At 44.2% G+C, this 14,706-nt stretch overlaps 1 protein-coding gene across 4 annotated transcripts in view; it reads left to right on the forward strand.

The window, feature by feature from the left end:
• The first annotated feature begins 419 nt into the window (after window positions 1-419).
• The window catches only part of ZMIZ1 (zinc finger MIZ-type containing 1), a 348,375-nt gene continuing 334,088 nt past the window's right edge, over window positions 420-14,706 (forward strand). For 2 of the 4 annotated variants that reach the window (XM_032695346.1, XM_032695348.1), the window contains exon 1: window positions 771-1,205. The gene's annotated coding sequence lies outside the window, so the exon portion shown is untranslated. Of the gene's footprint in view, window positions 708-769; window positions 1,206-14,706 lie in introns of those variants that run through there. The other 2 variants (XM_032695347.1, XM_032695349.1) reach the window with 2 other exon arrangements.

The raw sequence follows: 14,706 nt of genomic DNA on the forward strand, positions 1-14,706 counted from the left end.
TCCTGGAAGTGTTTTATCAAGGGGAAGAGAAGTCGAGGGAGATGTTTTTTAGCAGATTGGTGCTTGTCAGACAGGGACGGTTCCTTCTTATTTTCTCCCTGGAAATCGGGCTGGATTTCCTGAGGAGCACAGGAGAAGAAAAAACAGCAGAAAAACACGCCCTATTGTTAGCGCCGGGGGCCGCGCTCCGGGCGGCGGGGGGGCCCCGGCCCCTGACCGCCCCCCCTCCGGCGGGGCCGCCTCCCCGGCCCGCCCCGCCAGGCACCGCCGCCCACCCGGCTTCCCCGGCGGAGCGGGGACCCTCGGGAGAACCCCGCTCCTACCTGGGTGGCGGGAGCTCCGGGCTCTGAAAATAACAGCGGCCCCGAGGGTGGCGGTGGGGGTGGCAATAAATGGAGGGGGTGGTGGTGGGATGTCTACAGCGCAGTAGACGGAGCAGCGGGATCTTTCGGCGTTCCCGTGTAATCCCCCTGCCCGCCCGGTAGTTCCTTCCATGCCCGTAAAAATTCTCTCGTGAAGACGACAGAGACAGAGGCACCTCATGCTTGAGAGGTGTTGGGTCCAGGGTGGTTTTCCCCTATTTAATAATACAAAAACACCGAAGGGAGTGTAGATACTCTCCAGCTTTCAGTTTCCAGAGTGGAAAGGTTTCCAAGTGCCTGGTATTCAGGAAGACTAAAACGAGAATCCCCGCCTTAAAATACACTGTAAGACAATATTTGTATTTTAACTCGCATCTAAGATTTTTAACTTTGTGTGATTTGGGGAGTGTGTGTGTGTGTGTGTGATGCGGGGGGAGAGGGAAAGGGAGAGGGCGAAGGGAAGAACATCCCTGTAGGAGGCAGCTCCCTTTCAGATAGGAATCTGGGACAGATTTTGCCAGCAGCCACAAAGCATGGCCCTTTGGTAATAGAATAGCCAATGTAATTTGACACTTCAACTTGCTGTGCTCTCTGCTAGTTGATTCACTTACTCACCCACTAACATTGAGCTCCTTTTCACTGTCTGTGGGCAAGGGGAAAAAAAAAAGGGGGGGGGGAAGGAAGAAAAAAGAAAGCGGGGGGAGAAGGAAGAAAGGAAGGGAATAAACAAAATTATATATTTAAAAATACCCAAGTAGAGCTGCAAATCAGTTGGGGAGAGAGGATTTTGCCTGCCTTCTTCCTTATTATTTTGCTGCTGCAAGGCTGCTTTGCAATCCGTAGGTAAGTTTCGCGTCTATTTGCGCTCCCTGCTCGCACCTCCCCGTTCGCGGCCGGGCAGGGGTTGCGTCTCGGCGGAGCAGAAACAATGGAGCGGCCACGCTGGGGAAATAGGTGTACAGGGAGGAAAAAAAAAATAATACATATTTATTCTGCAAGGGGAGAAAATGTGCGGAGACTTCTTAAAGGGGCAGGCTGTCCCCACCGAGGGCGCGGGGCGAGGGCGGGCGGGGAGCCGCGGAGCCGGGCCCGGCGGCGGGGAAGCGGCACTACCCGGGCAGTGCCCTTCCCGGGCCGGCCGCGGGGTCGCGGGGGGACCCGGCCCGGAGCGAACTTGGAGCAGCCGCGGCGTGAGGCGGGCGGGCGTCGGAGCCGCCGCAAGCACAAAGAGGGCTGCGGGGGCCGGGGCGGCGGCTGCCCCCGGCCGGGGCGAGCGCCGTCGGGGCGGGCTGGAGCCCCGCGGCGGGGCCGGGGCTGCGGCTCGGGGCGTGCGCGCCCGGCCGGCTGTGTGTGCGTGCCCGGCCGCCCGTGCGGGGCCGGGGAGACGCGTGGGGAAGCTTTCGTCTGTTCTCCGGGCTCCGGGAAGCTTGCCTGGGTGTAAATTCCTTGTGTCTGGCTTTTGAGAGCCAGTTGGGACCGGGGCCTCTCTCGCCAGGCAGGAGGAAGGAGCAGCCCCCCTCCCTCCCGCTCTCTCTCTCTCTCTCCCCCTCCGTCCCTCCCTCCCCCCGGTGCATCTGTCCAGGAAGCCGCCGGGCGGAGGGGAGGGGGCGCGGGGGCAGAGGGCCGGGGGTACCCGGCCCGGCCCGACCCGACCCGACCCGGCCGCCTCTCGCCCGCCTTTGTGCGAGGGGAGCGGGGGAGCCGCTTCCAGGGGCGGCCGGCGGAGCTGCTCGCGGGGAGAGGGGGAATGGCAGCCAGTTAAAAGACACTTCAGGAATGTAAACATAAAAATAGGAGCCATCCAGCCACGCTCTTGCCCCCCCCGCCCCGCCGCTCAGGATAGCACTCTGGGCTGGCGCGGTAGCGGGGAAGGAGTACGGCAGCCTGAGACAGGGGGGAGGAAGTTGTTACTATAATCGGGGTTTTAGACTGTAAACTTTGTTTTGCACGTGTAAAGTTTAATTTCGGTGCCGCCTCGGAGGCTGCGATGAGGGACGCGGGGCGGCGCCTCGGGGGTGCCCCTCCAAGTGCAGCCCCTGTCTGTGCTAAAGGTGGAACCTGCCCGGCGATGGCAGCGTGACCCCGCACCGCGGCCAAGCCGCTTTTGTCTGGGAGCGTCGGGGTCCCGCTCACCAGCCCCGGCAGCTGCACGGGCTGGTGCAAATCGCGGCCATACCGTCAGTTTATCGAGACCGAAGCGAACTTAAGGCACAGCTACGCGCTGTCGTCCGATCGTGCGCCGTGTGTATTTTCGTGCTTCAGTTAATAATCTGCAAACGGCTTAATGGCTCTGTAGTGCCAGAGGAATTGGTTTTCTCCATTTACTTCAGCAGGCCTGAGTGAAGCTGGTGTTCTGGCTGCTTTTTTCAATGCATTGACACGAGAGAAGAGGATTTAACTTGGCAGCCTGAACAAATGCTCTATCAAAGGTTTCCTAAGAGACAGTAGGAGTGCTGGGGAGATGAATGACCTGGGGTAGTTTTAGGGTGCTACCTATGCAAGCTTTCTTTTAAATATGAAATGGCCATTTAGGGCTCTGAATAAAACTGTGCGCATCAGAAAGGAGACAGGCTTATAAAATTTAAAAGGGCAAAAGCCCATTAATGCTGTGGTGAAGCTTTGGCTCCCAGGTCTGGTTGAGTAGTTCCAATTGCCTTGAAGTGCCAGAGCTTTTAAGGAATCTTTAGCAACAGCTTCTCTCTATCTGTGGAACGGACCTTGGCCTTGCACATTGGAAGGTTAATGGTGCAACCTCTCCTCCCCAGGCAGGGGAGCGAGGGCAGCAGTCAGGCATTGAGGGCACTGGGGGTAACCAAGAGTGAAGCAAAAACAGGAGGGGAAGAAAAAAACAAAAGCTCTGTGCTGGAATAGAGATAAAACATCTTACTCGTGGTAACCTGTTCAGGTTGTGATACTGAAGCACTAACGTGGCACAGGGGTAACTCAAGTGTTACCAGCACCAGCAGAAAAGTTTCACAGAGGAATACAGCAAAGCTAAACACCTTTGGGAGAAGGATCCCTCTGACAAACACAGTTGGTCTCAGATTCAGAGCTCCGCTTCTCTTGACTGGGGGAAATGTACTATGGCATCAATCTTCTCTTGGCGGGGCCTGGTGCAGGTCTGTGAATGCCAGAAGACTTACTCTGACCTTTTTCTGTTCCAAGTTGAGGATGTTGAAACACCAGCCATCAAACAAAAGAGACATTGAAAGCAAGATCTGCAATGGAGCACGTGTGACTTTGAGGCTAACTGAGTGCTTTTGGTGACTGTTTTCCTGGTAGTTTGGGGTGGGGAGGAGGAGAAAGAAAAGGTCGCTTATTTTTACAGTGAGGCTATGGAAAACATGACTGAAATCCTCTAAGTATCCCATAGTCAAGGACCATTTTTCTTTTTATCTTTTTAAATGTTGTCTTAAAATGTCTTGATTTCTGCTCTTTTTACGTATGTATCTATAACTGCCACATTACAAGAGGAGGATTATTTTTTTCCCATGGGTGCAAGCAGGACCAGGAATTTTACCGAATTCACTGCATTAAAAAAAGAAAGAAGCTTTAAAAAAAAAAAAGTGTCTTTAGGAATATGTTTTAAAACAATGAAGAATTTCCTGGGATTGAATTGATAGATTTTGATTTTTATCTACTCAACACTATCTCAAAAGGTGGCTGATTTAAAGATTATTCTGTAAATTGTAATTTAAATTTACTTTGGGCTTTCCGAATTTAAAAAGAACCTCTTGGGAGCAGCTGGTATAGGTATCTAACCTGCCAATGACATTCATGTCAACATGGACAGATGCTTTTATTGTTTACATTGTTTACAGTCCACAATACCTTAAATAAACATTGATCATGATTAGAAACAATAATTGAGTCTGTGGCAAAGGATCAATGAAAACTTTGTTTCAGGAAAGAAGTGAGTTGCTGTGTATATGTACAGAGAGTGTTTTGTGCTCTCTGAGATGAAATAAAACTGCAATCTTAGTATGGCATTCAGTTCTGTTTTTAGAATATTTTAAGAAACCCACAAAAGATAATAGATCAGTTTCTGCAACATTTGAAAGATTTTTTCCTGATCACCAGCAGGTACAAGGAGTGGAAAGGAAAGGAGGCTTTGTAGTACAGTTCCATTCATAACTTTTCTTGGAAGTTGCTTGGCCTTTGCCCTACATCTCTTCTACTTTTATGGGCTCCAAAGGTTTTCTGTTGGAGAAAAAAACCAAACCAACAAACCAAAAACAACACCCCAAACCCTCATGGATGGCAGTTACATCACTGATCACTGTAGTTGGAGACAGTGTTGGCTGGTTTTTAGCAACTTGATGTGTGTACTAGCAGCTTGGAAAGCCTGGTTTCTCTCCTGAAAAGGAAGAAAAGTAGATCTGAGAAAGGAAAAGGAGCTGGAATTCCTTTTGCCTTCCACGATGTTGTTGATAGGTTTCAGAATCTAGCCTTTTTTGCAGTCACACAGAAGATAATATGACTATGAGAAATGGAGGTGGTGGCTGGCCAGCAACTCGTGGTGTCTGCCTTGCTGCTCTAACAACGTGGGCGATCGAATGCTGCAGGAGGAGTGAGCTCGGATTGTTAGGGCTTTACCTGGGAAGCCTGTTTCTCATAAGTAAGTAGGACTGCAGTTAATGCCTGTGGTAACAAATTTGACCACTATGCAATTGGCTGATTTGTTCGCTCCTAGTTAGACCAATTTTTGTGAAATTCTATCCTGTATTACAGCAAAGCGGTGAGAATATTGCTGAAGAGTGTAGAGTTGGGTTGTGCTTGTTCTCGTCAACTGCTTGTTGTGGGACAAGAAGCACAAGCCCTCTTTATCCAGTTAGGTTTGTTTTCTGGAAAAGCACAGTAAAGAACACATCAATACAGACCACGACAGATATACCTCCTGCTCAGATACTGTACGCTTTCTTTCACTCAGTTCATGTCTTCACTCAAAATGTAAGTTTTCCTGCTGTCAGCCAAGTTGAGGCTGTCAGTAGTATTAGAAGTAATTTCTGCTTTAAAATGGTGTCTTTGGCTTCAAAACAAAAGGTTATTTTACCATATTGTTTTTTCCCTTTCCTCCTTCTTATTGTAGAAACAGAAAATTCTAATGTAGTAATTTTCAATTTCCTTATTTCCATTGGGTTTCGTATGATCATTAGCATTCAGCTTGGCTAATGTTAAACTATTTTAAAGGGAATATAGACTGCAAGTGAAATGTCCAGGTAATGGTTGTAAAGGATCTTCACGGCTAGACTGTTGGAGGCAGTAGTGTATTATGAGAGTAGTAGATGGTCTTACACTTGTTACATGTTATTTTTGGTTCTAATAGTTTAAGATGCACTGAGGTCTACATTGCCTGCAAAGATGATATTTGCTGGCTTCAGTACAGTGCCTCTGTCCTTCCCTTTAGTGGAGCAGGACAGATTTTTATGGGTACTAGGTATCTAGTAGAGAAAACAAAATTGTTAGACAGACAAAATCACTTTCAATCTAATTTTGCCTGTAAGTGTCAATAGAAATTAAGTTACTCCACAGGGGATGACTCATTCTTAAAAGAACTTGCCCTTCTGAAGGCTCACATAGGTGATCATTTGTTCTGGGTTATCTGTAATTTCCTTCAGTTGCTTATACTTTTTAGATCTGTAGCAGAAGACAGAGGAAGTAATTTGTACTCCTGTATTGAATCCTAGAACAGCCAAACAATCCTTTCCAGCAGGTGATGGTTGATGCTTTTTTAAATAAAGTTTAGGATCTAGTGAAATATCTAAGCTTGAAAAGTGTCTATTGTCCTTTGCACAGATAATTCAGTAGATCAAAGTGGTTTATATTTTGTCTAGTGTATTAATATTGAGGTAGTCACATACAAGCTATCACATTAACATTCCATTAAGATGAATGTGGGAAGCAGATCCCTTAGTTGGTAATCCAGTTTGTTTTGACTCTACAGACCAGCTTTGACTTGATTCCCTAAGTGAAGCGGGAAGGCTCTTGGCTCAACGCTGGACAGGGGGAGGGAGAAAATGGAAATTGCTTAAAATCCATTAATATGCACAGTGCTACAGACCTGTGGAAATTTCATAAAAGTGTGGATTTGTATTACCTCTACTGCTCATTGTTTGGCTATATGAAGTTTCTTATTCATTGTTTGTTTTTCTTGGCTTAATATTTATATGTCAGTGGATGCTGGAGACCTGATTTATAAAACTCATGTCTTCATGCTAACATATCCTTCTTCAGTCCTGCGAAACTTACCTACAAGATCCTCCAGCTGCCCGATCCATAGCCAGTTGTGTTATCCTCTCCCTATAGAGTCATATTCTGGTTTCTTGGTAGTCAGTATTGGCTGCAAACACAGAGGGACTGTGTTTGCTGAAGCCTTTTTTTTTTTTTTTTTTCTTCTAGGCAAAAGCAGCAGTACTGTGGGTCTGACTTCGGAAAGGGGAACAACTCTAACATATAGATAATACATATGTGTTGTCAAAGATAGCATGAGAATGAAAGCCACAGAATTGGTGCATCTGATAACATCGTACGAAACCAGTATGGAAATTGTTTGTTGTCTTTATTTGGTTTTCTTCAAATCTTACTTGTTCTCATGTTCCCAACTCTTAGTAGTGACTTAGTTTAGTAGTCAGCTTAGTCTGGATAGCTTTAATTAGAGAACACTGACTGGTTGATTTAATGCACAAATGTGGGGAAACTCTGCCTTGTTCATATTGCAGCTCTTTGCGCTGTGAAATGCCATTTGCCATCTTTGCTGATTAGGTAAAAACATATGTTTGAGGAGTAAGAGAAAAAGCAATACCTTGACAACAAGTTTGTGTTATCTTTTGGATTTATCTAGTTTTCTGTTCCTTTGAGACTTCAGGGCTCCAATGACTGGCTGGCAAAGTGAATGGTATCTGTCTCTCAGAGATTTCTAGATAGTCTCATAACTAATCAGAAAGCGTTATTTATTGGGACTGCAGTGACATAGATATATGACAGAATAGTAGGGGCTTCAATTGGCCATTTAGTAGCAAAAACAGTTCCCTTGATGAGTATCTGCTTGTTCCTTGGCTACATTCCTCTGAGAACAGTGGAGTCCTTTAGGCTGCTGTGAAATATACACCTCTGTATCTCCATCAGTAAATTCTGCAGTGCAGGTTTCTCTTCCCCTCTTCTTTTTGAACACCCATTCCAAAAACAGTTGAACTAATCTAATACAGGCTTATTGTGTAAATAAGGGCACTGTGGGTTGGGGAGGGGGGAAGTGCAGGGCACTACCGAGGCTGACATTGCTGGGTAGCTGGTGCTTGAAAAGGTTTGAAATTGGACTTCACTGGAAATTGGTCTGACACTGACAAGGGGGATTTCCTCCTCACCAAAGGCACAAATCATCATAAGCTTGTATGGTTCTTTTATAACTTTACTTTTGTGTATCACTGAAATTCGGACCCTTTCCCTGTTGGCATGATCGTCCAACAGCCACCTGGTAGATGGCATCTTCTAGCTTTAAGGTTACAATCTGCTTTTGGTGATTTCAGAAGTGTAAGAGTGACACATGGGGGAAAAATCTCACCACAAGAGACTTGAGACATAGGGAGGAAAGGCTCAAGCTTTCAGTTGCAGGACCCCTGCCTCTGCAGCTACAGCCACTTTCTTGAGGAAATGAGAGACTTGCTGTCCTGCTGCCTCTGTGCCCACTTTGAGCAGCACTTCTGTTCATGCAGCTAGCTGGTGGGATGCCCCTATAGATTGTTCGAAAATCAGAAATACCTTACATGTTATTACTTTCACATAAACCATAGTTTTCCTTAGTATTGCACATCTCTCTAAGATTTTGGCTATTGTACATGACAAAAAAACCCTTACAATCATGAAAATTTCTTATACAATGCTTTTGCTCAAAATACGTGTTCCTGCAGCTAGAGTATTTTGACAACAAGCTCTGTCACTTTTTAATTTTAAACTGTAATATATTCATAGGTGAATGGAAAACCTATTTGATTATTTCCCCCGGTCCTGCCATCCCACCCCCTCCAAAAAAAAAAAAAAAAAGGCAGGAAAAAAGTTCTAAAATCCAATGTTAGAGAGTTTGTTGACACTGTATTCTCAGAAGACCAGTTTGTTTATATATCTATCCATACACGAAAGAGAGAAGGGTTTATTATGCTGCGGGTTTGCAGGGGGAAAGAAGAACGATATGGTTGTCAGGCAGTCTCTCATTCTCTTGGTGTCCTTGTAAATTCTTTGTTTGTTTAATGCTTATAACCCTTTTCCCAGCAGTAGGATCACAGAAGTTAACTTGTTTACAGCTGGTATACAGCTTATGTTGGTCTCCCTTACAGGAACCCAAGGCTTTCCCTAAGCCTTCTCAAATAAAGCTTTTCTTCTCTTTGCCACTTAGCACAGGTTGATGCACTTTACATTTGATTAAACATTTTTAAAACTGGAATGCTTGTTCTGAAAGGACTGTAGGCCAGTGAACTGTCACCCTGTACATGCTCTTGGGATCCTGACTATCTGCATGCTCACTTTGCTGTCCTTTAGGTGTTTTACAAAACCATGAAACCTTACTTTTCTGTTCCACAGAAGATCAAGATGCTGAGTTGCAGTGGGCCCATATGGGTGAATGTAGATAGCAGTTCTGTGACTGAAAAGGTGAACTCAACGTGTGTTGCATTATCAAAAACAAGGCTGTTTTTCTGCAAACTAGTGTTCAACTTCACCCTGTTCACAAGTCTCTTCTTTCTTGCTTCAGAGATACCCACTCTGATATGTCTCACCTGGTGAGGCTTCGAGCAACTATCAGTCCTTCTAAAAGAAGTTTGTTTCAGGAACTGTACTTGAGTCTTTCATTGTCCTCATAAGTGTGAGATTAATCCAAAAATTTACATCACTGTTTTAAAAAGTACTCTGTTGCAGTCCAGCTGGAGTTTGATACCATTAGAGATGGAAGCCCAATAGCTTTCCAAATGGATGCATAGCTTTGGCTTTTGGCACTGTAAAACTCTGACATCTCACACATTAAAATCATAACAGTATTATGTAAGGAGAAGTTATTTTGGGTCACTAGCAGAGCCGTCTCAGACTTCGTTAAATTAGCCTTGCAAGCTGAAACACTTGGGCTCACATCCTCTTCCTGCAGATTTCTGGGCATATAAGTGTGTGGGTGGTGTGTCCTTTTCCAGTCATCTGCCCTCAGCTTTACGCAGGCTGTGTCACTGGCTCCGAACCTACTTCTGCCACAGCAATTCATGTGGCTGTGGGGAGCCCTCGGAGAGGAAGGGCTTGCTCAGCACTGGCTTTCACTCCCCAGCCCTAGCTGCTTTGAGGGGGACTGGAAGGAAGGAGAAACTGAGGAGGCTCTGTGGTCCTGCTGCTCTGGGCTCTGAAGCAGCAGGGGGACAGGAGTTGTGTGGGAAGGTGGACACCCAGAAGGACTTCAAACTTCACAAAACAAAGTCCCACCTTTGCAGCGGGCACCTGCTTGTTTACGTGTAACTCGGGAGTCACTGTTTCAGTTGTCCTTGTTATTCTTTACCAAAGGTAAAGAAACAGCAGCTGTTGGTGACCAGCAAGAGACAGAATGCAGAATGAATCCAAGGGAACCTTTGAAATGTTAGTTAAGAACAAATACTTAATCCTGGTTTTTAGCAAAGGTACAGTTTAGACATGAAAGATGCGATACTTAGGCTTGTCAAAGCATTGTAAACGCTTGCTTTGGAGACCAGTTGTTGCATTCCTAGTGATCCTGGGGTACAGATTGCACATAAAGGGATGGCCGTTCAGAGATTGTTTGTACTTCAGAAGGAATGAGTAACAGGACATAAGATAAACATTTTAAAACACTCACATGAAATTGCCCTGTCCTCGAAGTCTGTGCATCAAGGAGTGCAGAGCTGCTGGACTCCACTGCCAGTGGCACTGGCTGGAGCTGTGCAGGTTAGGAGAGTGGAAAGGCCCCTTGAGGCACAGATGGTGCTTTGTACTGCAGAAGCTTGGGCAAAGCAGTGGTTCTTTCTGCAGAGGCTTTGCAGAGGGCAGTGCTGTGGATGATTAGTGGTTCAGAGCCTTTTTGATTAAGATGGGCTCTGAAAATACTTGCAATCATTTTTATTCTACCTGTATTCGTGGCAGATTGTTCTGTGTAAAGTAGTCCATTGAGAAGCACCTGAGAGGTGTAGGGTCTGCAGGGAAGAGGAGGAGGAGGAGGAGGTGGCAGCTGCTTCTGGAGGGTTCAAAGCCCATCTCTGAAGAACTGGTTGAGGGGAAACAGATAGGCACCTTAAATTCAGGACTGTGCTACTTGTCTTATCCTTACACAAGGTTGTTTTATGTCCAAATAAATACAAAAAATAAGTTACATTTAGGATTCATCTGTTGAAGTTTCTTTTGCTAACTAAGTGGTACTTTGAACGTCTATTTTTAAGACTTTGGCATGTTTCCTCTTAGCCAACCTAGAGCCTAGCTGCTCCCACAGCATGGTGGTTGATATGCTGCGTTTAAGGCAGTATTTAGTAACCTTTGGATACCTGCCTTCAGCTCTGCTCTTAGTTGTGATGGGCCCTTGCAAGGCCTATGAGACACTGGACTGGTACACCAAATACAGCTCTAGTCTGTTTGCCCATAGTTGAGAGCACTAGGCATATGCAGGTAAACATATTAACAAGCTGAAACGAGGAATAAAGTAGATGATAGTTGGGCTGCTATTGTGCAGCACCCAGGCTCTGCCATGGTGACTAAGACAGTGTGATAGTTTCCTTATTGGTCACCATCTGTCTGCTCCTGGCTGGAGCTTCTTGGCTGGCACTCTGCCTTTGGAGCAGGGACCAGTGCCGCCTCCATGCAGCACCCAGTGCAGTGAGACTTGGGTAAGGAAAGAGCAAAGGATTGATGCCCAGTAGGTTTCTGGTCACAGGTGCGTGATAGATGTGTTTAATCACTTAAAAAAACCCACCAAAACCTCTGAGACAGCATTTTCGGTGTATTCTAAAAGGTTTTGCATCCTAAATGCATGTATAAATTATTTATTCAATGCGTGAACTTTTTGGAAAACTTTTGGTGAAAGAAAGTCTTATACCAGTGCCTAATTTTAGAATATTAGCATTTTGAAAATTTCGACAGAACTTCGAATGTTTCTAGCAGTTTTATGGCATCATGTGATTTGAAATTCAGATTTAAAACTTTTGAATTTGGTCATCCAAAAGGAAACAGCATGTCAGTGTGGAGTCTTAGTCCTTTTTCTGAAATTGCAGCTATGGCCCCCAGTGCCTCTTTCTCAGTAAAGAGAAATGTAAATAAAAAATACTCGTAATGCTGCCAGCTTCTTGTCCTAGCAATATCTCAGCATATTAAATCATAAAATGAAGAAATGGTACATATCTCCCATCACATGAAAAATAAAAATATATTTTCAAGTATATATATGTTCTAGTCATGCCCCTCAGTGTTCATGATTTTATACTTTATATTGTTGTGAATCTGGCAGCCAACTTTACCTGAAAAACTGTTTATAGAAGAAACAAAAGATTGGGGAGTCAAGCTTCCATTTTCACTGTTCCACCCAGTGCAGTTGGTAGGAAGTGAAAGGTGAATGCACATACACCAACCTCTCTTTGCCTGTCTTCATTGTTTAATAAGGCCAAAACCCCCAAAAGGAACACTGAAGAGGCAGGAATTCTCTGGCAGTTGATCTATTTGTGTTTTTAACATAGAGTATTTTTAGCCAGAGATGCAAAAATACGTACTTTTATATCCAAAGAGACTGTCGTTTCCATTTATTTTAAAACCCTGGATGAGAAGCAAGATGTCAGACCTATTATAATGCAACCCAGTAATTAACATATGTTGGTCTGCCTCTGCCAAGGGTTTCTTGTGAGTAATGCAAGTTGCACAAGTAGAGGAGTCAGGTGGTTTGTCGGAGAAGAGCCATGCGTAGATGCTTGAGTGATCAGATCCTAAAGACATCATCTGAGGATAGGATGTGTATCTGTGTTTGAATCTAAGAACAATTACAGTTTAAAAGACTTGTCAGCTGTGTTAAGTTTGGGGAAAAAAAACTAACTTCCACTTCCTCCCTTCCTCATTGCCAGTAAAACATTTTCTTGTCCAGTATTAAGAAAATGGGGATAATGATTCATGGAGGAAGTTTAAATTTAGTTTTTGGTTGTATGGGGGGTTTTGTGTGTGGTGATTGTGAGGGTTGATTTGTTTGGTTTTGTTTGGGGTCTTTTGTTCGTTTTTGTTTGCCCAATTTCTGAGTGACTGGAATGAGGAATCCCGGGGATGCTTTTAACAGTAAGGATCCTCTGACTTTGACTTTCAGAGACAGCTATTCATTGCAGTTACATCAGGTGAGTGGCAGGTAGTTGGATGCAGTTTTTCCATTTGGGTGGACCTTTCACAGCAGAGGGCTGGAGTGACTTAGTTAAATTTAAAATGTTTTCTCAGTGATCAGTGTTAACATATGTAATGCATATACTGCATGTACTCTATACATATGTCCACCCAAATACACACATTCTGCAATTAAATATAGGAAGGGGGTCAAGGAGTAGAGTAAAAGCTGAAATAACAAAGTGAAAAGTTTAAAAATATAGATGAGGTCAGCTTTTGCATGGTGGATGCAAGTATATATGACAACTCAGACCTATTTTCCTAATAAATGTTATGGGAAGACAAATGGTATATTGTGGATTTAAATAACTAAAATGAATTTTCAGAATAGTTTCAAGGTCATTTATTCCTAAACTCTGAAATGTGCTTCAGTTAGTGTTTTATTTAAAAGGAGATCTTGTTTCTTAGCCTGAAAGCAGGCTGTTGCACACCAACTAATGGTTTGATGTGCGCTCACAGTTAGTGACTGCACACTTCTCTCAATGTGACTCCATCATCTCTGCTGCAGAGACTGGAACATGGAGAGCTAAAAGGATCAATGAATATCTGTATATATTGCAAGTATTAACAACTTACAAACACTAGAGGTTCTTTGGTATTTTATCACAACAGAGTAAAATCGTCATTTTTTCCATTTGAAGAGTTTTGTGTTTAATTTGTAGTTTATATTTTGACACTATCTGTTCAGCTATAAATCAGGCTTGACTGTGACAGTGATGGCCTTCAGGCTGCCTTGTGGTTGTAAATTCACAATTGTTGTTTTTACCTTGAGTGCCATTTTCAAGCTGTGCAGTGTGGATAGTCTTGAATAAAAGAGCTTCCAATACAGAATGTGTATTTTGGTGCTTAGAGTACTGATGATACTAATTTAAGATTGCCAGCCTTAAAATATTCAGCCACCAGAATCCAGGCCTACAGAATAATTTTAAATAATAATAAACTGGAACTCTGCAAAATCTGTCTTTCGGACCTTGTTTAGGGTTCATCCTGGATCTCGAGTGCTAGGAACTCACTAAATGAAAAGAGATACTGTTATAATTGGTTCACTTATGGAGCTGGAGCTTTAGAGTACGCATGAAAGTACTATTAGGCTTAGCTCCAGGACTAATTTTTTACTTTCTGTTGTACTTCCACACCATGTTAGGTGGTGGTAGGTCCAAGTCACCTGTGGAGGCTGTTTGCCACCCTTTCTCAAAGCAGAGTGGTGCAATGGGTAGTCACGCTTACTAACACTGCTTGCCTGCTTTTCAGACCTTTGAGCAATTTGTGGCTCCCCAAAAATGTTAAGTAAAGACTGCAGTGGGTCAGAACTTCTGATGTGCAAAATTTTAATGTCAGAAAACACACTGAGATCTTTAAAAATGGAAGTTTTGGGTGTAAAGTCTGCTTCCCCTTCCACTGTGGGTATTCTAAACTGGGCAGACTGAGCAGCTTTTGAGGAGATGCTGGAAAACCTGACTAGTCTAAGAGGAAAAGAGCTGGCTGTGAAAAATATGTGGTGAGAAAGATGTAGCTGCATTTACTGCATTATCAACACTTTGGCCATAGAAAATGAAATCACTGAATTTGTTTTAATATTTATTGTGCATTCAAATACCTGTTTGAAGGCTTTGTGATCTGTGGGTACTATTTTTATCTTCATTTACAAATCAGCAGGTGTTCACAGGCCTGTTGGACATCCATCCTTTTGAGGCATTTATGAGTAAACGTTTCTGGCTGTCATAATTTTGGTTGGTCAAGTTCACATTAATTGCTGCACTCTGTGCAGTTGTTCTAACATTTAAATACTGCCTGTGAGTAGGTTTGATTAAAATTACATCTCTAGGTGCACACTAAATACCTTTGATACCTCACCTACAAACAACTGTAGAATTGTTGGTGAGAATGACAGCTGCAGGCAATAAATGAGGACAGTAATAGAAGTCTCAGTGCTGGAGAGAGCATCATAAATCATGAGGCGAGAGCA

Source organism: Chiroxiphia lanceolata, chromosome 8, assembly GCF_009829145.1.
Source record: "Chiroxiphia lanceolata isolate bChiLan1 chromosome 8, bChiLan1.pri, whole genome shotgun sequence".
Lineage (NCBI taxonomy): Eukaryota > Metazoa > Chordata > Aves > Passeriformes > Pipridae > Chiroxiphia > Chiroxiphia lanceolata.